The sequence below is a fragment of the Delphinus delphis genome, chromosome 12 (genome assembly GCF_949987515.2).
Source record: "Delphinus delphis chromosome 12, mDelDel1.2, whole genome shotgun sequence".
NCBI lineage: Eukaryota > Metazoa > Chordata > Mammalia > Artiodactyla > Delphinidae > Delphinus > Delphinus delphis.
The window spans coordinates 22,247,416-22,274,305 of record NC_082694.2 but is presented as its reverse complement, the minus strand read 5'-3'; positions in this window follow the sequence as shown (position 1 = coordinate 22,274,305).

Genomic DNA, 26,890 nt, shown 5'->3' with positions numbered 1-26,890 from the left:
ATCCAAAAACAACAGAATGCACTTTCTTCTCAAGTGCTCATGGAACATTCTTCAGGATAGATCATATCTTGGGTCACAAATCAAGCCTTGGTGAATTTAACAAAACTGAACTTGTATCAAATAACTTTTCTGACCACAACTCTATAAGACCTGATATCAATTACAGAAAAAAAATCTGTAAAAAATACAAACACATGGAGGCTAAGCAATACACTACTAAATAACCAAGAGATCACTGAGGAAATCAAAGAGGAAATCCAAAAATCCCTAGAAACAATTGACAATGAAACATAATGACCCAAAATCTATGGGATGCAGCAAAAGCAGTTCTAAGAGGGAAGTTTATAGCAATACAGTCCTGCATTAAGAAGCAAGAAACATCTCAAATAAACAACCTAACTTTACACCTGAAGCAATTAGAGAAAGAAAACAAAAAAAAAAAAAACAAAGTTAGCAAAAGGAAAGAAATCATAAAATCAGATCAGAAATAAATGAAAAAGAAATGAAGGAAATGATAGCAGAGATCAATAAAATTAAAAGCTGGTTCTTGGAGAAGATAAGCCAAATTGATAAATCGCTAGCCAGACTCACCAAGAAAAAAAGAGAGAAGACTCAAATCAATAGAATTAGAAACGAAAAAGGAGCAGTAACAACAGACACTGCAGAAATACAAAAGATCATGAGAGATTACTACAAGCAACTCTATTCCAATAAAATGGACAACCTGGAAGAAATGAAAAAATTCTTAGAAAAGCACAACCTTCTGAGACTGAACCAGGAAGAAATAGAAAATATAAACAGACCAATCACAAGCACTGATATTGAAACTGTGATTAAAATCTTCCAACAAACTAAAGGCCAGGACCAGACTAAGTTCAGAAACAAGACAAGGTTGCCCACTCTCACCACTATTATTAAACATTGTTTTAGAAGTTTTAGCCAAAGCAATCAGAGAAGAAAAAGAAATAAGACTCATCCAATTCAGAAAAGAAAAAGTAAAGCTGCCACTGATTGCAAATGACATGATACTATACATAGAAAACCCTAAAGTTGCTACCAGAAAACTACTAGAGCTAATCAATGAATTTGGTAAAGTAGCAGGGTACAAAATTATTTCTCAGAAATCACATGCATTCCTATACACTAATTATGACAAATCTGAAAGAGAAATTAAGGAAAAACTCCCATTTATCTTTGCAACCAAAATAATAAAATACCGAGGTATAAACCTATCTAAGGAGACAAAAGACCTGTATGCAGAAAATTATAAGAGACTGATGAAAGAAATTAAAGATGATACAAATAGATGGAGAGATATACCATGTCCTTAGATTGGAAGAATCAACACTGTGAAAATGGCTACACTACCTAAAGCAATCTACAGATTCACTGCTATCCCTATCAAACTAACACTGGCATTTTTTACAGAACTCAAAGAAAAAATTTCACAATTTGTATGGAGACAAAAAATACCCTGAATTGCCAAAACAATATTGAGAAAGAAAAATAGAGCTGGAGGAATCAGGCTCCTTGACTTCAGACTATACTACAAAGCTACAGTAATCAAGGCAGTCTGGTACTGGCACAAAAACAGAAATATAGATCAACAGAACAGCATAGAAAGCCCAGAGATAAACCCATGCACAAATGGTCACCTTATTTTTGATAAAGTAGGTAAGAATATACAATGGAGAAAAGACAGCCTCTTCAATAAGTGGTGCTGGGAAAACTGGACAGCTCCATGTAAAAGAATGAAGTTAAGACAGTCCCTAACACCATACACAAAAACAAACTCAAAATGGATTAAAGACCAAAATGTAAGGCCCGACACTATAAAACTCTTAGTGGAAAACATAGGCAGAACACTCTATGACATAAATCTAAGCAAGATCCTTTTTGATCCTCCTCCTAGAGAAATGGAAATAAAAACAAAAATAAACAAATGGGACCTAATGAAACTTCAATGCTTTTGCACAGCAAAGGAAACCATAAACAAGACTAAAAGACAACCCTAAGAATGGGAGAAAATATTTGCAAAGAAAGCAACTCACAAAGGATTAATCTTCAAAATTTACAAGCAACTCATGCAGCTCAATATCAAAAATCAAACAACCCAATCCAAAAATGGGCAGAAGACCTAAATAAACATTTCTCCAAAGTAGATATACAGATTGCCAACAAGCACATGAAAGAATACTCAACATCATTAAACATTAGAGAAATGCAAATCGAAACTACAATAAGGTATCACATAACACCTGTCAGAATGGCCATCATTAAAAAATCTACAAAAAATAAATGTTGGATAGGGTGTGGAGAAGAGGGAATCCTCCTGCACTGTTGGTGGGAATGTAAACTGATATGGCCAATATGGAGATCAGTATGAAGGTTCCTTAAAAAACTAAAAATAGAACTACCATATGACCCAGCAATCCCACTACTGAGCATATACCTTGAGAAAACCATAATTCAAAAAGTGTCATGTACCACAATGTTTATTGCAGCTCTATTTACAATAACCAGGTCATGGAAGCAACCTAATTGTCCATTGAAAGATGAATGGATAAAGAGGATGTGGCACCTATATACAATGGAATATTACTCAGCCATAAAAAAATGCAATTAAATTATTTATAGTGAGGTGGATGGACCTATAGTCTGTCATACAGAGTGAAGTTAGTCAGAAAGAGAAAAACAAATACAGTATGCTAACACATATATATGGAATCTAAGAAAAAAAAAAGCTTCTGAAGAACCTAGGGGCAGACGGGAATAAAGACATAGATCTACTGGAGAATAGACTTGAGCACACAGGGAGGGAGAAGGGTAAGTTGGGACGAAGTAAGAGAGTGGCATGGACTTATATATACAACCAAATGTAAAATAGCTAGCTAGTGGGAAGCAGCCGCATAGCACAGGGAGATCAGCTTGGTGTTTTGTGACCACCTAGAGGGGTGGGATAGTGAGGGTGGTAGGGAGGGAGATGCAAAAAGGAAGAGATATGGGGATATATGTATAGGTATAGCTGATTCACTTTGTTATAAAGCAGAAACTAATACACCATTGCAAAGCATTTATACTCCAATAAAGTTGTTAAAAAAAAAAGATCATACCTATGTTGTGTCACAAAATTCTGAACTGGCTTCAGTTTATTCCAACCTGCCAGCATAAGAGGTCTCATGTCTGTTAGCAAAACTACTAAGCTCTTCTCCAAGAAAAGAATAGGGGAATTTGACACTGTAGATATTACCATGACTTTGGAAATTAAGCTACTGTTTCATATTACACAATGTGTAAAACTGAAGAAAAATTTTGTTAGTTGTAAAAGAAGAAATTTAAAGCTCCTGGGTGGTCAAGCAGTTGAATCTTCCTTGTACAAAACACGAAAATCCGAATTTTCAACACATTGTAGTTTAGATATGCTGTCTACTTGCCTACTTTCTTATCTTTAGAACAGAATTATATCTATCACATAGCACTCCAATGACTAACAAACAATTTGTACTCCAAATGGTAAGTCCTTTATTTTTTCTCCTTCTTCGAACCCAAAGCCTTCTTAACTATAGCAAAAGAGGAAGGAAACTCTGCTCCTTGTCTATATTTGTAAGGCATTCTATAATGATTTTACTATTAAAATTTATTTAAAGTTATGATTTGACATTTACAGGTTGTGTTATATTTTGCTGTGCTGTGCTTTCTAGGTTGGAGTTTATAATCTATCGCATGGTCACTTAAATACCTCCAATACCAAAAAAGAAATACGGTGGAAAAAACTCATGAAATCAGTTCTCTCAATGCTGGCTGGCAGCTAGAGTGACTATGCATATAGAATTCAATAAAAAATGGGAAAAGCCAGGTAGCACATTTGTTTACTTGGCCTAATGTTCAGCTCTTGGACATGAAATGGTTAAAGTGTGGCCACAGGCCAGGAGACATGCTTAATTATTCTCCACATGAGGTATCGCTGTGTACAGTTTCTACCTTGAATTCAAGCTGGAAGTGACTCTTCCCACAAACACAGAGATAATATGACTTTCCTATCACTGCAGTTGTGCAGAGAAGCTTAATAGCAGGCCAGAGAAACAAAAATCTCAGAGCAGGAACTCCAATCTCTTTCTCAGCATGACACAAAGAGGAACACCATCACACAATGTTGCTTTTAACAGATATTAATCATTTTTATCATTAAACAGATGATTTGTGATCTGAAAGCTAATGTTAATATAAAATATTAAAATATCGTATTTATGTGGAACAACTCCTACAGAACACCTACTGAACACTGGCAGAAAACATCAGACCTCCCAAAAGGCAAGAAAGTCCCCATGTACCTGGGTAGGGCAAAAGAAAAAGAATAAACAGAGACAAAAGAATAGGGACGGGACCTGCACCAGTGGGAGGGAGCTCTGAAGGAGGAAAGGTTTCCTCACACTAGGAAGCCTCTTCACGGGCGGAGACTGCGGGTGGCAGAGGGGGAAAGCTTCGGAGCCTCGGAGGAGAGCGCAGCCACCGGAGTGCAGAGGGCAAAGCGGAGAGACTCCCGCACAGAGGATCCATGCCGTCCGGCACACAGCAGCCCAAGAGGCTTGTCTGCTCACCCGCCGGGGCTGGCGGGGCTGGGAGCTGAGGCTCAGGCTTCGGTCGGATGCAGGGAGAGGACTGGGATTGGCGGTGTGAACACAGCCTGCAGAGGGTTAGTGCACCACGGCTAGCAGGGAGAGAGTCCGGGGAAAAGTCTGGACCGGCCAAAGAGGCAAGAGACTTTTTCTTCCCTCTTTGTTTCCTGGTTCGTGAGGAGAAGGGATTAAGAGTGCTGCTTAAAGGAGCTCCAGAGACAGGCACAAGCCGCGGCTAACAGCGCGGACCCCAGAGACGGGCATGGGACACTAAGGCTGCTGCTGCCACCACCAAGAAGCCTGTGTGCAAGCACAGGTCACTATCCACACCTCCCTTCTGGGGAGGCTGTGCAGCCCACCACTGCCAGGGTCCCGGGATCCAGGGACAACTTCCCTGGTAAAACGCATAGCACGTCTGAGGCTGGTGTAATGTCCTGCTGGCCTCTTCCACTGCAGGCTCGCCCCGCATCCACACCCCTCCCTCCCCCCCGGCCTGAGTGAGCCAGAGTCCCCAAGGCAGCTTCTCCTTTAACCCCGTCCTCTCTGAGCGGAAGTACAGATGCCCTCCAGCGACCTACATGCAGAGCCAGGGCCAAATACAAAGCTGAGCTCTGGGAGCCCTGCGAACAAAGAAAAGCAAAGGAAATCTCTCCTAGCAGCCTCAGAAGCAGTGGATTAAAGCTGCACAATCAACTTGAGGTACTCTGCATTTGTGTAATACATGAATATACAATGAATCATCCCAAATTCAGGAGGTGGACTTTGAGAGCAAGATTTATTATTTTTTCCCCATTTCCTCTTTTTGTGAGTGTGTATGTGTATGTTTCTGTGTGAGATTCTGTCTGTATAGCTTTGCTTTCACCATTTGTCCTAGGGTTCTATCCATCAAAAATTTTTTTCTTTCTTTAAAAAAAACATTTTTTCTTAATAATTATTTTTTATTTTAATAACTTTATTTTATTTTATCTTATTTTATCTTCTTTCTTTCTTTCTTTCCTTCCTTCCTTCTTTCTTTCTTTCTTTTTTTCTTTCTTTCTTTCCTTTCTTTCTTTCTTTCCTTCCTTCCTTCTTTCTTTCTTTCTTTCTTTGTTTCTTTCTTTCTCTCTCTCTTTCTACATTTTCTCCCTTTCATTCTAAGCCATGTGCATGAAAGGCTCTTGATGCTGCAGCCAGGAGTCAGTGCTGTGCCTCTGAGGCGGGAGAGCCAACTTCAGGACACTGGTCAACAAGAGTTCTCCCAGCTCCACATAATATCAAACAGTTAAAATCTCCCAGAGATCTCCATCTCAACACCAGCAACCAGCTTCACTCAAAGAGCAGCAAGCTACAGTGCTGGACACCCTTTGCCAAACAACTAGCAAGACAGGAATACAACACCACCCATTAGCAGAGAGGCTGCCTAAAATCATAATAAGTCCACAGACACCCCAAAACACACCACCAGATGTGGACCTGCCCACCAGAAAGACAAGATCCAGCCTCATCCACCAGAACACAGGCACTAGTCCCCTCCACCAGGAAGCCTACACAACCCACTGAAACAACTTTAGCCACTGGAGACAGACACCAAAAACAACAGGAGCTACAAACCTTCAGCCTGCAAAAAGGAGACCCCAAACGCAGTAAGATAAGCAAAATGAGAAGACAGAAAAACACACAGCAGATGAAGGAGCAAGATAAAAACCCATCAGACCTAACAAATAAAGAGGAAATAGGCAGTCTACATGAAAAAGAAATCAGAATAATGATAGTAAAGATGATACAAAATCATGGAAATAGAATAAACAAAATACAAGAAACATTTAACAAGGAACTAGAAGAATTAAAGATGAAACAAGCAATGATGAAAAACACAATAAGTGAAATTAAAAATATTCTAGATGGGCTCAATAGCAGAATAACTGAGGCAGAAGAACGGGTAAGTGACCTGGAAGATAAAATAGTGGAAATAACTACTGCACAGCAGAATAAAGAAAAAAGAATGAAAAGAACTGAGAACAGAGACCTCTGGGACACCATTAAATGCACCAACATTCGAATTATAGGGGTTCCAGAAAAAGAAACAGACTAAGAAAATATTTGAAGAGATTATAGTTGAAAACTTCCCTAATATGGGAAAAGAAATAGTTAATCAAGTACAGGAAGCACAGAGAGTCCCATACACGATAAATCCAAGGAGAAACATGCCAAGAAACATATTAATCAAACTGTCAAAAATTAAGTACAAAGAAAAAATATTAAAAGCAGCAAGGGAAAAACAACAAATAACACACAAGGAAATCCCCATATGGTTAACAGCTGATCTTTCAGCAGAAACACTGCAAGCCAGAAGGGACTGGCAGGACATATTTAAAGTGATGAAGGAGAGAAACCTACCACCAAGGTTACTCTACCCAGCAAGGATCAAATTCAGATTTGATGGAGAAATTAAAACCTTTATGGACAAGCAAAAGCTGAGAGAGTTCAGCACCACCAAACCAGGTTTACAACAAATGCTAAAGGATCTTCTCTAGGCAAGAAGCACAAGAGAAGGAAAAGACCTACAATAACAAACTCAAAACAATTAAGAAAATGGGAATAGGAACATACATATTGATAATTACCTTAAATGTAAATGGATTAAATGCTCCCATCAAAAGACACAGACTGGATGAATGGATACAAAATCAAGACCCGTACATATGCTCTCTACAAGAGACCCACTTCAGACCTAGAGACACAGACAGACTGAAAGTGATGGAATGGAAAAGGTATTCCATGCAAATGGAAAGCAAAGGGAAGCTGGAGTAGCAATACTCATATCAGACAAAATAGACTTTAAAATAAAGACTATTAGAAGAGACAAAGAAGGACACTACATAATGATCAAGGGATCAATCCAAGAAGAAGATATAACAATTGTAAATATTTATTCATCCAACATAGGAACACCTCAATACATAAGGCAAATACTAACAGCCAGAAAAGGGGAAATTGACAGTAACACATTCATAGTAAGGGACTTTAACACCCCACTTTCACCAATGGACATATCATCCAAAATGAAAATAAATAAGGAAACACAAGCTTTAAATGATACATTAAACAAGATGGACTTAATGATATGCATAGGACATTCCATCCAAAAACAACAGAATACAAATTTTTCTCAAGTGCTCATGGACCATTCTCCAGGATAGATCATATCTTGGGTCACAAACCTAGCCTTGGTAAATTTAAGAAAATTGAAATTGTATCAAGTATCTTTTCTGACTACAATGCTATGAGACTAGATATCAATTACAAGAAAAGATCTGTAAAAAATACAAACATAGGGAAGGTAAACAATACACTACTTAATAACAAAGTGATCACTGAAGAAATCAAAAAGGAAATAAAAAAATACCTAGAAACAACTGACAATGGAGACACGACAACTGAAAACCTATGGGATGCAGCAAAAGCAGTTCTAAGAAGGAAGTTTATAGGAATACAAACCTACCTTAAGAAACAGGAAACATCTCGAATAAACAACCTAAACTTGCACCTAAAGCAATTACAGAAAGAAAAACAAAAAAACCCTAAAGTTAGCAGAAGGATAGAAATCATAAAGGTCAGAACAGAAATAAATGGAAAAAAATGAAGGAAAAGATAGCAAAGATCAATAAAACTAAAAGCTGGTTCTTTGAGAAGATAAACAAAATTGATAAACCATTTAGCCAGACTTGTCAAGAAAAAAAGGTAGAAGACTCAAATCAATATAATTAGAAATGAAAAAGGAGAAGTAACAAGTGACACTGCAGAAATACAAAAGATCATGAGAGATTACCACAAGCAACTTTATGCCAATAAAATGGACAACTTGGAAGAAATGGACAAATTCTTAAAAATGCACAACCTGCCAAGTCAGAATCAGGAAAAAATAGAAAGTATGAGCAGACCAATCACAAGCACTGAAATTGAAACTGTGATTAAAAATCTTCCAACAAACAAAAGCCCAGGACCAGATGGCTTCACAGGCGAATTCAATCAAACATTTAGGGAAGAGCTAACACCTATCCTCTCAAACACTTCCAAAATATAGCAGAGGGAGGAGCACACCCAAACTCATTCTACAAGGCCACCATCACCCTGATACCAAATCAGACAAGGATGTCACAAAGAAAGAAAACTACAGGCCAATATCACTGATGAACATAGATGCAAAAATCCTCAACAAAATACTAGCAAACAGAATCCAACAGCACATTAAAAGGATCATACACGATGATAAAGTGGGGTTTATTCCAGGAATGCAAGGATTCTTCAATATATGCAAATCAATCAACGTGATACACCAAATTAACAGATTGAAGGAGAAAAACCTATGATCATCTCAATAGATGCAGAGAAATCTTCCAACAAAATTCAACACCCATTTATGATAAAAACCCTTCAGAAAGTAGGCATAGAAGGAACTTTCCTCAACATAATAAAGGCCATATATGACAAACCCACAGCCAACGTCATCCTCAATGGGTGAAAAACTGAAAGCATTTCCATTAAGATCAGGAACAAGACAAGGTTGCCCACTCTCACCAATCTTATTCAACATAGTTTTGGAAGTTTTAGCCACAGCAATCAGAGACGAAAAGGAAATAAAAGGAATCCAAATCGGAAAAGAAGAAGTAAAGCTGTCACTCTTTGCAGATGACATGATATACTATACATAGAGGATCCTAAAGATGCTACCAGAAAACTACTAGAGCTAATCAATGAATTTGGTAAAGTAGCAGAATACAAAATTAATGCACAGAAATCTCTGGCATTCCTATACACTAATGATGAAAAATCTGAACGTGAAATCAAGAAAACACTCCCATTTACCATTGCAACAAAAAGAATAAAATATCTAGGAATAAACCTACCTAAGGAGACAAAAGACCTGTATGCAGAAAATTATAAGACACTGATGAAAGAAATTAAAGATGATACAAATAGATGGAGAGATATACCATGTTCTTGGATTGGAAGAATCAACATTTTGAAAATGACTCTACTACCCAAAGCAATTTATAGATTCAATGCAATCCCTATCAAACTACCACTGGCATTTTTCACAGAACTAGATCCAAAAATTTCACAATTTGTATTGGAACAAAAAAGACATCGAATAGCCAAAGCAATCTTGAGAACGAAAAAAGGAGCTGGAGGAATCAGGCTCCCTGACTTCAGACTATACTACAAAGCTACAATAATCAAGGCAGTATGGTACTGGCACAAAAACAGAAAGATAGATCAATGGAACAGGATAGAAAGCCCAGAGGTAAACCCACATACATATGGTTACCTTATCTTTGATAAAGGAGGCAGGAATGTACAGTGGAGAAAGGACAGCCTCTTCAATAAATGGTGCTAGGAAAACTGGACAGGTACATGTAAAAGTATGAGATTAGATCACTCCCTAATACCATACACAAAAATAAGCTCAAAATGGACTAAGCATCTAAATGTAAGGCCAGAAACTATCAAACACTTAGAGGAAAACATAAGCAGAACACTGTATGACATAAATCACAGCAAGATCCTTTTTGACCCACCTCCTACAGAAATGGAAATAAAAATAAAAATAAACAAATGGGACCTAATGAAACTTCAAAGCTTTTACACAACAAAGGAAACCATAAACAAGACCAAAAGACAACCCTCAGAATGGGAGAAAATATTTTCAAATGAAGCAACTGACAAAGGATTAATGTCCAAAATTTACAAGCAGCTCATGCAGCTCAATAACAAAAAAACAAACAACCCAATCCAAAAATGGGCAGAAGACCTAAATAGACATTTCTCCAAAGAAGATATGCAGACTGCCAACAAACACATGAAAGAATGCTCAACATCTTTAATCATTAGAGAAATGCAAATCAAAACTACAATGAGATATCATCTCACACCAGTCAGAATGGCCATCATCAAAAAATCTAGAAACAATAAATGCTGGAAAGGGTGTGGAGAAAAGGGGACACTCTTGCACTGCTGGTGGGAATGTGAATTGGTTCAGCCACTATGGAGAACAGTATGGAGGTTCCTTATAAATGTACAAATAGAACTACCATATGACCCAGCAATCCCACTACTGGGCATATACCCTGAGAAAACCAAAATTCAAAAAGAGTCATGTACCAAAATGTTCATTGCAGCTCTATTTACAATAACCAGGAGATGGAAACAACCTAAGTGTCCATCATCGTATGAATGGATAAAGAAGAAGTGGCACATATACACAATGGAATATTACTCAGCCATAAAAAGAAATGAAACTGAGCTATTTATAATGAGGTGGATGGACCTAGAGTCTATCATACAGAGTGAAGTAAGTCAGAAAGAGGAAGACAAATACTGTATGCTAACACATGTATATGGAATTTAAGGAAAAAAAAAGTCATGAAGTACCTAAGGGCAAGACAGAAGTAAAGACACAGACCTACTAGAGAATGGACTTGAGGATATGGGGAGGGGGAAAGGTAAGCTGTGACAAAGTGAGAGACTGGCATGGACATATATACACTACCAAACGTAAAACAGATAGCTAGTGGGAAGCAGCCATCTCCCTGATGGACAGGGAGATCAGCTTGGTGCTTTGTGACCACCTAGATGGGTGGGATAGGGAGGGTGGGAGGGAGGGAGATGCAAGAGGGAAGAGATGTGAGAACATATGTATATGTACAACTGATTCACTTTGTTATAAAGCAGGAACTAACACACCATTGTAAAGCAATTATACTCCAATAATGTTGTAAAAAAATAAATAAAATATCATATTTATATAGATTTTATGTATTTTTGTCAAATGCATTTATTTACTCCTAAAATTCTCTTAAATGAAGACAGCCCATATCACAGTCTCTAGAACTGGGAAATTGCCTGGCCAGAGAGTAAAGACAGAAAAAACTAAATTTGAGAATTTATAGATCTATTACTGTGATAGCCTGAAGCAAAATTGCAAGTATTCTCATATTTCCCTAACTGAGATTACCCTAACTATCCCTGGATTCTGAAAAAGTAGAAAGAAGTGGAATGAGATTTGTTTCTTGGTCCACAACACATTCAGGAAAATGCTATGATAGGTCTGTATAATACACAAATTACTGCTTAGTTTCCCTTTTCTCAGAAGTAGCTTATGGGCACTTCATGATCTACCTTCCAGTTCAGTAACTTTTGGATGGATAAGTACAGAAACAAGGAGTATAGTAAATGTGACTGTCAGACACTTGTGAATGAAGGAAATGAGGAAAAAGGAACCATCATGAAGGAGTTATGTTGCCAAGGCAGCATTCTGTAAAAAGTTCTCAGCTCATTTGCTTGCAGAGAAATCCACAATCATAGTCCCACAGCTAGCTGAGGGTCCATTTAGTCTATCTTTTTGTCCAGAAATGATGGGAGCTCATGATAACATACAGAATGAAAAATAAAAATGGAGAGAAGAATTACTTTAGAATGATTGAGCCCAAACTTTGCTGTGATTTATTCATAAAATAAATATCTATTAAGATCCTAATATTTGCTCAGGTGGGGACAAATGTTTTCAGTAATCATATCATAACAGGCAATGACTTTTTGGTCTAGAGCCGTAACTTGTCAAACAGTTACAGCTCCTAAATCTAGGGGTGAAAAGAGAAACCTCATTTTCTGAAAAAGTGGCTTACCATGAATTTTTCCTGCATGAAATGGGCATATTAACTGAAAGAGTCCTTGGACCATTCTTCTTAAGACCACCCACTCTGAGAACAGAGAGATAGTCATCTCCCCAGTTCCTCAACAAAACACATCACTATAGACACAAACCTATGCACCTGTCTTTCTTCTAGGCCAGTATTATGAAGCTGAGGTCCCTTGCCAGGTTCTGGAGTAAATGGACACAGGCCCCACACTGCATACGGACATTGCTATGAATCTTCTGAATTACAGCCTGCAATTCAGCATTAGTTTTTGTTTTTGTTTTTCTCATAGCAATTAATAATGATAAAGTCTAGACCAACCTTTGAACTACCTTTAAGTAAGGGTGAAGATTCTTGTCATTATCCCTTCCATGGTTTGAGTTACTGAAAATAGAAAGTAAGCCACTCTTCCCCCTCCACCAAATTAGATGGAATTGATTAGGGTTGCCTGTGACACAGCTATACCAGAGTTGCACAGCTAATCATAAATAAGCTCACATATAACACAGCCAATAAAATAAGTAGTAACTGAAGGTTTAAAAAGCCCTGGGAAAGTATTTTTTAAATTTGGCAAATGGGTAGCAGCCCGCAAATTCATCATCTTCCAATATTTCACAGAAACTCCATCTAGGGCTTCCCTGGTGGTGCAGTGGTTGAGAGTCCGCCTGCCGATGCAGGGGACATGGGTTTGTGTCCCGGTCCGGGAAGATCCCACATGCCACGGAGCGGCTAGGCCCGTGAGCCATGGCCGCTGAGCTTGCGCGTCTGGAGCCTGTGCTCCACAACGGGAGAGGCCACAACAGTGAGAGGCTCGCGTACAGCCAAAAAAAATAAAAAAATAAAACAGAAACTCCATCTAAAGCACACAATAATAAGAAAATTGAAAATGTCACCAACACATGAAAGAACACCAAAACACAGAATAGCAGAAGCTTGGAAAAAATGCAGGAAATGCATCAGACAGATAGAATTGGATTGTGAAAACCTATGCAATCTTCAATCTAGCTCTGGTTAAACTCCACAAAACACCAAATACTTTTGAAAAGCAGGCCTTTTATTTAGGTATGAATTTGCTATGAGTCTTTCTTGGATTCTTCATTTTTGATACTTATACCTCCTCACAGTATACACCTCTTTATTTGAACTAAGTTGAGTAGTTTCTGTGCTTCATAACCCAAATCCCTAACTAAAGCATATTCTTGCTCTTTTTCTTTTTCTGTTTTTAATAGCTTTCACTAAACAATATATAAAAAAAAATTCTAGTCTTCTAACTTTAAGTATGTTATGCATACACACTTACTTATAGCATTTATAGCAGCAAAGCTGCATGAAGTTCTAAAGTCCTGCCCTAGTGACTCACCATGAGTTCAACATTTAGGAGATAAGAAATTGTGTAAATCTTACTAGTATAAGTTGCATGGAAGAACTGAAGACACTAGAATGCCCTTTCCCCCCAATTTTTTCCCTCGTCAGACAGTTTTTTATTCTTCATGACTCACCTCAAGTATCATATTTTCTGGGAAGACTGCATTGACAGCCTTTCAGCCACCCAATGAATGTGCCACACATTGGATTAGCTGCCCTGTGTTTGCACCATGAAAATAACAACGGTGGTATGAAGATCAATAGCTAACAATTTTGAGTGCTTGACACGTGCTAAGCAATGTGCTAAATGCTTTACACACATTGCCCCACTTAGTCTTCACTCCAACTTCAGGAAGCGAGATTATTTCATATATGAGAAAACCATTACTTTACAGATGAAAGAATTCAGGTTTCAAGCACTGTACTCAGCACTTTACACTTATGGCTTCATTTTATCATCATAGTGATCATTTGGAGCAATTCTGAGAGCTACGTGACAGATGAGAAAATGAATACTTATAGGACTTAATTGTCTAATTCTTTGCTTTTATCTCCATTATATCTATTATAGAATTTATTCAAATGGAAATGATCTATTTATGTAGCTGTCTCCCCTGACACAGTAGGCCCAAGGATAAAGGCTGTACCTTATCCACTTTCAAATCAGATTTTGCGCTCAGTAAATATCCCCTTGTCAACGGATGTTAGTCCTAAGATGCTTAGGTTTTAAATATGTTTCAGTAGATAAATAAACACAACTGTACTTTCTCTGAAAATACTTAAGCATTTTTATGTTGCCACCACATTGCTGTCTCCCCTGAAAATGATCCCCATGGGAGTACACTTCTTGGGCACCCAGCCAAAGCCACTGCTGACTGCTGCTCATGCTCTTTCAGGCCTTAGGGCAGGAACTCTGCTCCTCTGGAGCCCAAACATTAGTGCTTATTGCTCTTAGGCCATTAAAGGACTCTAAAGTCATGGTTACTAATGCTGGTTGTACCCAACAATCCATGCATGGCCCTGCACTGTTGCAAGCAAAGCTGTGTTATCGGGGAAGCAGCAAAAGTTTGTGCTACAGACCATTCTAAACCTGCCTGTGAGAGGCTAGGGAAAGCTCACCAGCACACTGGATCTCTTTAGGCCTCTGCAACCTTGGCCTCAGCCTCCTTCTCCAAGAACACAGAGAGAAAAGGACCTCCAGAAACATGCTTCATCCCTGTCCTCAGATTACTTCCTTCACAGGTGTAGTGAGGAGCAGTAACATCATTCCTCTTCAGGGCAAAAGGATGTGTCACTGCTAATGACCCTCAAAAGGGAATCAAGTAAATATTAATACAGTCTCAAATTCTTCCTTTTTATCACCAGTCACCCTGTCACAGTCATATAACAGTGGCGGACATGAAGGTAAAATGGCCCTACCTAAAAGCATGAAAGTTAATATGAAGAATGTGTCGATAGACTACTAACTACACAGTTGTAATGAAGAAAAGCCCTTTTCCTGTAAAGCAAAAATGTGGGTGATAAACCACGGAGACACTCCTGTGCTGAGGAGTGAGTAAATCCTGTCGCTGGTGCCAAGTAGCATTAATCCTACTGTTTCAGGGGCAGAAAACACGTCATCAAACTGTCGGAATGTCACTGAATTTTCCCGAAGTGCTTTTCCTCTCATCTCGATTGAACATCTAAATCTTTTCTTCTACATGATAAACAAAAAAATGAAGGGATGAAAAATGGCTTTAAATCTCTTTCCAGTAACTGGGCATTATGATCTTATGAATGAAGCTGGGCCTCTTGTGCTTGCAGAGTCTATAGGGACTGATTTGTAAATTAACTGCTAATGCATTGATCTCTGCTCATTACTTTTTTGATAAATCTCTTTTGGTGAGTTATCTGCACACTAATCTCAGAAAGGCACATTTCTGTGGTGTCTGGAGTCTGTCCCTCTCCATGGTGCAGCAGTCAACATGCCTGTACAATAGATTACTCTACACCTTTCTGCCCTTCAAATAAATAATCCTAAAATCCCTTCACACATTTGTCTTATTATTTCTAGGTCACTGGTAGATAACTTAAATGACATCAGAAAACTAATATGTTAAATATATTTTGTATATTTAGTCAAGTATATTTTACATTATAACAGATTATATTATATATAGGCATATACTACATTATATACTTTCAACAATTTGCATTTTTTATCTTAGCCACATCATCTCATTTCTGAAGTAAATTGTATAGGGATTTGTTAAACAGATTTAAACAAAGGAACTACGGCTTCACAGTTATATAAGTGGAAGATTCAAGGAGATAGATGTTCAAACTGAGGCTGAATATATTTCTTAAGGAGGTATATTCACACTTTATGACACCACTAGGAAATCCTGGAAATGAATCCTTCCTTCTTCCTTCTATGGGAAAGAAGAAATTAGGGGTTTTCTTTGTTGTTTCTTTTCTTTTTTTCTTTTTTTCTTTGCATCAGGATGCTCTGATCTGACATTTGACATGAACACAAAGAGCTGGATGCCCTTGTTGACCTCCAGCAAGTCTGGTAAAAGGAATGGGGGGACACAGCAGTTCTCAGTAAAGTCCTTTATAATGGCTTGATTTTTTTCCTCAAAGTATGTTTTTTTTTTTTTTTTTTTTACCCAGTGTCCTTCTCTTGCTGTAGATGACTTATTTTTCTTTTATGCAGACTATTTTACAAGTCTATTTCATCTAATGAGCTGAAATTATTGCCTAATCAAAAAAAAATTTTTGGAAGAAGAGCTCTAGTGGTATAGGTTGCTTACTGTTGTCGCTGTTGTGTTTTAGTTTTTAAATTCAGATGCCAGCAGAATTAGCCTCACCACCAGGCCCATTCTGCTTCATGAGACTGTGAGTCAATCATTTTAGTCAGATAGATCAGGGGAGCATCAAGTTAATGTCAACATATAATACACTCAGCTACACCTCCAAGAAAAGGTGGCAGCTTGAAGAATGGTATCTGTTCCCTCTCCTCCTCTTCTTCTCTCCATTTCTCTTCTTGCAGATAAATACAGCAGACATTACCTAGGAAATGAAAAGATGATGAAAAATATATAGGGATGGAAGTTAAAAATACAAACTAAGAAAAATAATCACAAAATTTAAAGTAGGATATCAATATTCTTACTAAAACCTGGAGCCAGCTAAGGGTGACATAAAATTATAATGAAAGAAACCAAGAACTTTTGGAATTTTATCTTACTTCCATGCATGTACATTTACTCAGTGTCATCTCTCATCAAAGTGAGAAAGCCTGAGATGTGATTAGTGAACTTTCCAGGGTGGAGGAAAGAGAGAGAGGGGACAGGGAGAGTCATTTAGTTGCACATAATATATAAGGGATAGGCATTGGTGTTTGGAGCAAAAATTCTACTTAGTAATATAATATCAATTTGTTTCTTTTTCCCTGTGTATTTGTCTCCCTTGTCAAAGTTACCAGGAAAAAGATGACCATAGTCTGGGATAAAAAGGGGGAAACTGGCCTCCAGTGCTTAAGGCCAAGATGCTCTAGGCCACACTTCCAGGCATAGGAAAAGACAAATGGATTGATTATATCCATTCATTCAGTCCACAGCTGGGGACTGTTCTGCACCCAATACTACTTTAGGTACTGGAGACACATGGAGAATCAAGAAAAGACGTGGTCTCTGCTTTCATGTGTTGCTCAGCACTGACCATTTTCTCTTGTGGAAAGCTCCAATCACTTTTCCCTAACTACACCAAAACTATCATGATTCCTCACTCATAGACAGGATGTCAAGATTGGACTCAGAAATGAAGAAGAAATCTAAAGGTTTTCTTCAGCAGCAACTAGACCCCTAAACTCCCAAAGGATTGGGGGGAAGGAAGAGCAAAGAAGCCAAGCATAGAATTAATGACAGCAAATGCAAATGAGCACAACTCCTTGCCTATTGTCAATAACTATAAATTAGATAAAAAAATGCAATTAAATGATATGCTATCTAACATAATAAAAAAGTAAGAGATGAGGATTGGCAGAGAAATATTAAATAAAAACAAAGGTGGAAATATTAATTTCAAATAAAGTTGGGTCTAAAGGAAATGCATATTTGAGAAAGTGAGGATCATAAATACATTAACAAAAGAAACAGTACAAAAATAAATTCAAGCATGGAATTGCATATATTTTTAGATAAATAAAAGAAAAAAATGATGAAAATGCTAATGGGAAATGACAAAATACTATTTTAAAAGGTACTTTCATCATTCATTGCTCAGCCATTAGATCATCTAGTTAGTCACTAAGCAAATATCTCCTGACAACATGCTCTATGCAGGTCCTCTGTTAGACACTGGAGATACAGTGATGAGCAAGACATTGGTGGCTCCTGCCTCATAGAGTTAGAGCATGTGGTCATGACATATACTGATTAAGCAATTAATAAAAAGTAAAAAGGGGGTAAATAGGAAAAGCAGGGACAAGATATAAGAGAGAGTATGAGACAGGCAGACATCAAAGTCCTCTCTAGGGACATAAAATTTAAGTGGGACCTGCAGGGCGATTATGAATCACATAGGCAAAGAGCCAAGGTACAATCATTCTGGGAATAGAAAACGGATGACCAAAGGCTAGAAAATGCCATGTGGCTAGATTGTAGTAGAGAGTGGAAAAGCAAGATTGGAGAGTTAAACCAGAATCAGATAATGAATGCCTTATTAGGCCTTGGGAAGAGGTTATAATTCTAACCCTAATGCAACTGGAAGCCATTAGATGATTGAGCAGATGGTTGAATTTATACACTATATATTTTAGTATCATGCTGGATACTGCATGGGGAATGGACAAAAGTGGAGCAAGGGTAGGGTTAGGGGTACAAGATGAGGCTTTTCAATAGTCTAAGTAAGAGATATGAATGGGCACAGTTTATAATTTGATATGACATTAACAGGACCTAGTGATATTTTAGATGTACCAAGTGAGGGGAAAAAGATGTATCACATCTTCCTTTTGAACAATGTGGTAGTTGGTGATGCCAGTGGTGAGATGGGAATTACTGGGAGAGAAACATATTGGAGCTGGAAAATCAAGGATTCATTTCTGAACATATTAATTTTGTGATGCCTAACAAATAGAAAACTGAAATATATTGATAGATTTCAAACACAAGGGGGAGGTATGGAATAGAGATAAAAGTCATTAGGATATATTTGGTTTTTAAAACCATGGAAACTAATTACTAAGGAGAGAATGAAAATAATACAAGGATGCAATCCAGGATGGAGATTGAGATGCTCCAACATTTAGAATTTAAGTAAAAGTGGAGACTTCAAGGGAGATTAAGAAATATGTCCAGGAAGATGAAAGGAAAACTGAGAAGCAAGAGTATTCTAAGGAGGAGAGAGAGTCAACTCTATAGAATGCTTTGAGAAGTTAAATAAATTAATCATAGAAAGGGACTCGCTACACAGAAGACTTGAAAAGAAATATTGCAGATGAATTCTGGAGATAATAATGGTTTCAGTAGGCCAAAAATTATGATGAATCCCTTAACGAGTGAAAGTGTATGGGAATAAGTTGAAAGAGGAAAAAATAAAGTCTAAAACTTACAGGGAAAGGACAACTAAAAACAGTGAGAGAGTCCTTTGAAGGTCTCCAAGCTTAGAGGCAAGAAAAACAGTAGTGAGCCTTGGAGCAACAAGATTATCATATTAATACAACTGGGTGAGTACTCACGTCCCATCCTCTACCTTGTTCCAAGAAGCAGGAAGCAGTGGCTTCTGCCTCAGGAAGCAATAAAGAATATGGGTGCTTGGGATGAAGTGATAGGGCTCTGTCTTTGTTGCTAGAAATTCTAAAAATTCCACCCCCCCAGTATTCCTTTTCTTATCACCAGAAACTGAGTATGATGAAATATCACTACTGTGACTGTTTATATATGGCATAGCAGAGTTGAATTTAAAATAGTGAGGTTATTCCAGGGATTTCCTTTGTGGTGCAGTGGTTAAGAATCCACCTGCCAATGCAGGGGACATGGGTTTGAGCCCTGCTCCAGGAATATCCCACATGCCGCGGAGCAACTAAGCCCATGTGCCACAACTACTGAGTCTGTACTCTAGAGCCCGTGAGCCACAACTACTGAGCCCGCATGCCACAGCTACTGAAGCCAGTGTGCCAAGAGCTTGTGCTCCACAACAAGAGAAGCCACCACAATGAGGAGTGGCCCCCGCTCACTGCAACTGGAGAAAGCCCGCACGCAGCGACAATAACCCAACATGGCCATAAATAAATTAATTAATTAAATAGGAAGGTTATTCTGGATTATCCAGAGGTGACCCAGTGTAGTCACAAAAGCCCTTAAAAACCAAGTCCTTTCCCTAGGTGGAGGGATAAGTGCAGGCTGGAGAGATGCTGAGGGTGCAAAAGACTCCACACACCCTTCTTGGTTTGACCATGGAGAAGGAAAAGGAATGGGAGCAACCTCTATGCTGTGATTTGACAGCTAGCAAGGAAACAGAAACCTCAGACCTATAACCACAAAGAAGTCGATTCTTTGTAACAACCGAATGAGGGTTGAAGCAGTTTCTTCCCCAGAGCCAGCAGATAAAGAGCCCAGATCAGATGACTTTTATCTCAGCCTTGTGAGACCCTGAGCTGAAAAGACAGCCAAGCCCATCTGAATTTCTGGCCTACAGACTATGAGATAATAAATGGATATTGTTGTAGGCCACTTACTTTGTGGTAACTTGTTACACAGCAATAGGAAAGTAATGCAACTCAAAGGCCCCCAAGCACACCTGTGAGCAGTACATCATTTCCCTCCTTTCTGGAGGCAGTCCGCTGTAAACAAATAACAGAAGTCAACGTAAGCTAACTGGGAATCCTAAGTATAAGTTAAGCACACAATCAAGAAATATCAAATATCTTAGACAAGTCAGCAAGAAAGAATGGCATCTAAACTGAAAATCAATAACAATAATAGCAGCTGATTAAAGAGAGCAAGCAAAAGGAGCCTCAAAAATAAGCATAATTTTAAAAAATATTCAGAAGTACAAGAAAGGACAGTGCAACACAGGAAGAGATTATTTTAGAAAATATAAATTACACATCTTAGCAATGAAAATATACAATTATTGAAGTATTAATGAAATAAATTCAGAAGTTTGACTAAAGAGTTGAATGTGTACATTTGATAACAAATTAGTGAACTGAAAGATAGGGTCAAGGAATTCTCCTAGAATGCTGTGAAAGAGGGAAAAAAGCATGGAAAATAAGAGTTAAGGGGCACTGAGGAAAGCTTCAGAAGTTCCAGCAGAGGAAATAGATAATGACAGGCAAGGAAATAAAGAATTTATGAAATAAAATTTCTTAGAGTAAACAAATGCATGATATTTCCTATCATGGAAATAACCACTCAGTTTCATTTTAAAAAGAAATTATATATATATATATATTTATATAAACATCATGGAAATTTTTCAAAATAATAAGATAATGAAAAAATACTAAAAAGCTTTCACAGCCTATAAAATCAGGTTAGACTCAGACTTCATGCCATAATACTAATAGCAAGAAAATATTGAATGAATCAATATCTTTAATAATGTGCATGAAGTGATTTTGAAACTAGAATTATTCTATACCTATTTAAGCAATTGTTCTAATAATGATCCTAAATAAAGATATATTTGGATCTGCGGTGTCTCAAACATTGCATTACAGGACATTCTGTGCTGGACTAGGACTGCAGCTGTTCACAGCAAGCTCCTGGTAACAAATGTCTCAAAATAAGTTCTTAAACAAATTAATCTCTCTCTTTCTCTGTATATAGAGAGATGTCTATCCCCCACCCTCCTTCCCTTTCTTTCCCTCTCCTCTCCTCTCCCTTCCTCTTCTCGTTTCTCCTTTTCTCCCCTATTATCACCCCCTCCCAAAGCATCTTCTCTTATCGAAAAGAAATCTGGAAATAATTCTAGCTTCCCAACATGCCATCCTTAGGTTGTGACCCCAATCCTCTTTATGTTCTCAAGATGCCTGCAAAAAGCCCAGGACAGAAAGGTACACAGCAGCTGAATCAACCTTTATAGTTTTCCCAAAGCCCTCCAAATAGCTTCCGTATTTTTTTTCTCTTTGCTGTGTCCCTCATAACATCAAAGGAAACTGAGAAGTGCTCCTGTTTAGCTTGGAACATTACCAATACAAATAAAGTTGGGATTCTCTTGGTGAGGAATATGAGAGGATGGGGATTGGGTATCCCAAACTAGGAGTAAAGTTGTTTTGGATGCTGTTGATCTTCAGGATTAAAAAAAGCAAGAAACCCACAGGTCTATGCTTTTTCTGCCTGAAGCACATTTCACTCCACAAGGGCTGTCGAGACCACTGGGTTGGGGAAGGCCTGTGTGAGGCATAAAGAAGAAAATGGGGTGCTGTATCTATAGGCTTAGATTCTTAACTCATTTGTATTCTTTGCACTGCCTGTTTGCTGCTTCAGGGTAAAACAAAGTGAAAACAACCCTGAACTCTCCCATTCATCCTTCTCCTTCAGCCTTGAGCCAAAACTCCATTTCCTAACTTAGCTCTTCCTCTGTTAAAGAATTTCCTAAGGATAGATAAGAATAATGGGTACAAGAAACATTATATCAAAAACAAAAAAGAAACTAAAAAAGCCCTAATGAAACAGACATATGTCTAACTACATAGTCATTACTTAAAATCTAATGTGCAAAAATAAAAACAACACAAAAAACACATGGAACAAAAAACATAAGCTGGAATGATACATAACAAGTTTATGATATATGGTTGCTTCTGGAGATGAGTGTAGAGAAATGGGATTTAGGAGGAGAATAAGGGGAAATTCAACATTACATGTAAGATTTTATTTCATACACACACACACACACAGCTGTAACTATATACTCTAACCAAAATAATAAATTAACATTTGTACATTCTCATTTCATGGATATTGTCATAGTAATCTCTATGCAGTTTGAAGTTTTACAATATTTCAGTAACAAAGAAAAATGTAAAGCCTTGTGGACTAAGAATGTTGCCTGCCGTATCAGCAAACAAAGGATGTTGAAGCCATCAAGCCAGCAGCCCCTGCAGCGGGCCCTGACTGCACCCAGAGGGGATTCAAGATGGAGAAAAGCAGGATACCCTAGATAGTTAAGGTGCATAACAAAGGAATGATTTCAATGAGCCCAGACTCTTGCATCTTCTTATATGTAGAACACTAAATTCATTAACTTGAGATGTCCGGTTTTCTTTAATTTACAGTAACTTTTTAATATTTTGACTACCTGGATTTTGTTGCAAAACTCCTATATATCCTGGCTTCTCCCTTACCTCTTCAGAGCAATCCCTCAGAGCTATCTGAGAGGCTGCCTTCCAGGCTTGAGTCATCAGAAAGTCTGCCAAATAAACATAATTCTCAATTTTTAGATTGTGCCTTTTTTTTCCAGTCAACAGCCTCATAAGTAATTTAAAATGCAAAATAAACATTATGATCCCCTTCCTTTTTTTCCTAGCATGTTGGCAGAAGATGTGAATAGTTATTCAGAATTTTAGAGTCATGGAGCAGAAGAGTACGTCTCTGGTACATTTGATACAGCTTTTTTAGAGGTTAATACAAAAAATGTTTATCCGAAGACTTAGTAATGTACAGGCATTTTAATATAGAAAATCCCACTTCTGGGAAATAATGAGACAGGTGTGCAAATGAACAAGTATAAAATTGTTTATCAAAATGTTATTAATACTAGCAAAGAAAAAAAAAAAAGGAAACTTCCTAAATGCCCAAAAAAGGAAAACACTTAACCATGATTTATGGACTCAGTAAAATACAATAAAGTAAAATACATTGTCTTTAATAATGAAGTGGTAGAAGTTTATGTTCTCACTGAAACGCTTATCCAAAAAAGGTACACAAAATGTTAATGGAAATTATCTCTAGATGGTGGAATTACACGAGCATTAATTTATCATTTTAGGAGTTTGGGTTTTTTTGGTACTTTCTAAATTTCCCACAATGAATATGCACTACTTTAGTAGTATAAAAAGATTTTTTTTAGCAAAAATTTACTAAGTAAAATTAAACTCAGTTTGAAATAATGCCATTATTTCAATGTAACTTGTGTAAAAGTTCACTCTCTAGAAAAGTGAATTTGAATGTAAATCCTTTATTAAATAATTATTTTATTGAAATGATTCCATGTTTTAATTTGCTGACCACTTATATAAATTTTGATTATTATACATTATTTTGGAGTCCATGTCATAAAAATAGCCTTGATCCAATGATACTGTATTAGCTCTGTTACATTACCAAAGGCCTAAATTAAACAAGGCTTACATATATCAGTTATTCATTCTTTTCCTAGAATATAACTAAGAAGTATTTGACAGCGGGTATTAAATTCTATTTCTTAAGGATTCCAGAGAGCTCCATAAATGTGTGCAAATTCCCCATATGTATATTTTAAATGCAAATTTCTGTGACAATTTTATGAACAGCTGTAGAGTTCAAAAAAAGTGCATTTCCTAATTCGTACTATCTATATGCAAAGTCACGGAAAATATCAGATGTGATATGCTATAGCTTATTTCAGTAGAATATATCCATTTATATTTATAGTGTACAGCACCCCTCTTTCCTAAGCACTTCCTAAACTCAAAGATAAAATTTAGTTAGCCTGCCATTACGAAAGAACCATCTTCAGGATGAAATAATGGCTTCCTCTCAAACATGAAGCAATAAGCAGCTTCAAATTGAAGGAAAGAAATTATGACTGATAAACTTCAAGGATTTTTTAAAGGCTGAAATGAGCTTAAATTTCACTGAGAAATCAAAGGCAGTGTAATTAAGTGAGTATCAGACAGGATGTTGGAACTATGTGTATGTCCCAGCTCTGAAAGTAGGAAGCCAAGTGGCCATGAGCAAACCACTCAAATTTGTGAGGTCTCTCCAAAAAAAAATAAAGGGAAGAACCTAATCAGTCTCTAAAAATCCTATCCAGTTCTGCATTCCTCATGGCAAACAAAACTCTTCTAGCATCTAAACTTGCCTTGGTCCCAGGCATGAGCACATCCTGATCCCAAGGGAACAAAATAAAGGGAAGGACGATGATGGAGAGGGGATAATGTCCCTTTCTCTTTCAAATCAGTGGAGCAACAGGGAAAAATACTAGAAAGATGAAAGACTCATTACTGTAAAGAAAAATGTACTGACTACACACATCCTAGATCTTCTTTTACTAGATACTTTATAATTAATTAAAAATTATTTAACAAATAAATATTTACCTAAAAGTATTTATCGACATTGTGCTGTGCTGGGTGCTATCATTGTAGGTTTCTTCTGAAATAGGACCTGCTACCAGGTGTAGTGTTACCAGGGAGACCTGGACAGTATGGACCCAAAATGACACCCCCAAACTTACCATGCTCTGGAGACTTACCCTTGTACAAAGTTTTCCTGTTAGAACTCTGCGAAAGACTAAAGCTACACAAGTTCATACTTTCAAAAGTGTATAGTGTAAATCAGGTTGATAGTGTGATGCAGATATCCCCAATCTTTCTTGCTTCAAGGTGCCCTTAGTGTCTCAGTAATTGCTTCTTGGAAAGCCTGGTACAAAAATACACTTAACAGTTATATGTATTAAGTGAGGTCCAAACAACTTAATAAGTATTTATGTCTTAAGAACTCAATAGCTGTTTGAAAAAATGTATACACAAATTGAAAGAGAAACCAATACACATAAATTAAAAGAAACATAATATTTTTATTTCATCCTTATATAACCATAGTTAGTTATTGACAGGAAGTGTGTACCTACTGGGGATTGCACAACTTCTCATATCTTGGAATCAGATTGGACACTACCACCTTCATTTCCCATTCCATATTGATTTTCACACAGGGCTTGCTTTTTGTTGTTGAATCCACAAAAACAAACAAAAAACAGCTTCACAAGGACAGGATGCCATTGAAAGAAATGTAGCACAATCTAATATTGAAATTAATAATTACAGTAAAGTAGTTCCTGTGCTGTTTGACATATAGCAAGTATTGTTGTGTTTCCATTGAATTTTGAAATACCTTGTATTGCCCTGGGAATTTTTGAGGGACCTTGGGTGCCTCAGTGCACACTTTAGGAATTGCTATTTTAGTGGTGTTTTATTGCTAAATGTGTCTAGTATATAATCCCCCTTGCCCCTCTGGAATTATCACATTCTCTCTTGCACCTCAATGGCTTTTTCCACTCCAGCCTACACTAATAGACAGAATTCACCTATCTTATAAGTGCCAACAAAGACTGTAAGTCTTAAAAAAGAAGCCACTGGTCAGAGTGTTACAAATTCTCAGAGAGGAGCTTGCAAAAGTTTTCTGTTGATCAGAAACTGAACAAGATTAACCAGGGAAGAGGAGAAAGAAAGCAAAAAGATGACAGACAGAATAGGAAGAGGTAGGGAAAACTTGGCCGTGGGTAAAGATAAGGGGATGAAGGTCTTCTAGCCCCTAGCATCCTCTTTCTCACCCAGGAAGAAACATACCCACACCAGCAAGCAGTCCCCTCAGGGATTGAATGGTGGGATAAAAAAAAATAGTTTTACCACCTAACCAAGTTGGGACTCTACAGAATAACCAGAGATTGTTCTCTGAGCCAGGAGAGCAGTGAATATAACACCACCTTGATTACATTCATTCCTTAATTTTGGTAAGTGGGGTATGTGGGTGATTAATTCATTCTGGAGAACAGAATCCTCATATCCCTTTTCTGGAATATAATTTCTCCAAGTAACTTGGTATCTGAGAAGCCAAAATTAGTCATCACACTGTTAGTTGTGGAGTTAAGGGGAAAAAAAAAGTGGCAGGGACTGAGGCTAGTCATAAGAGATACATATATTCTGAAACATGGAAATTCTTTTTGACCCACTGCAAATTTTACCTCCATGGAAATTTGGCAAATTCATGGTTCACATACCACCCTTCCCCCAACAAACCCTGGCAGTATCATTAATCAATTAGGGCATGCTTTCTCAGTGACCCTGGGAGGATCCTGACAATCATTCCCAATACACTATGCCAGACACTGTTCCTCAACAGGTTACTCAGAAATGAAATGTTTTTCCAGCACAAGACTATAATGATAGGATTGCTCATTTTCCATGAAATCAACATCTCTCCCTCAGTACAATTCTGGATACAAACTACTATGTGTTGGTTGTTTTTTTTTTCCAAA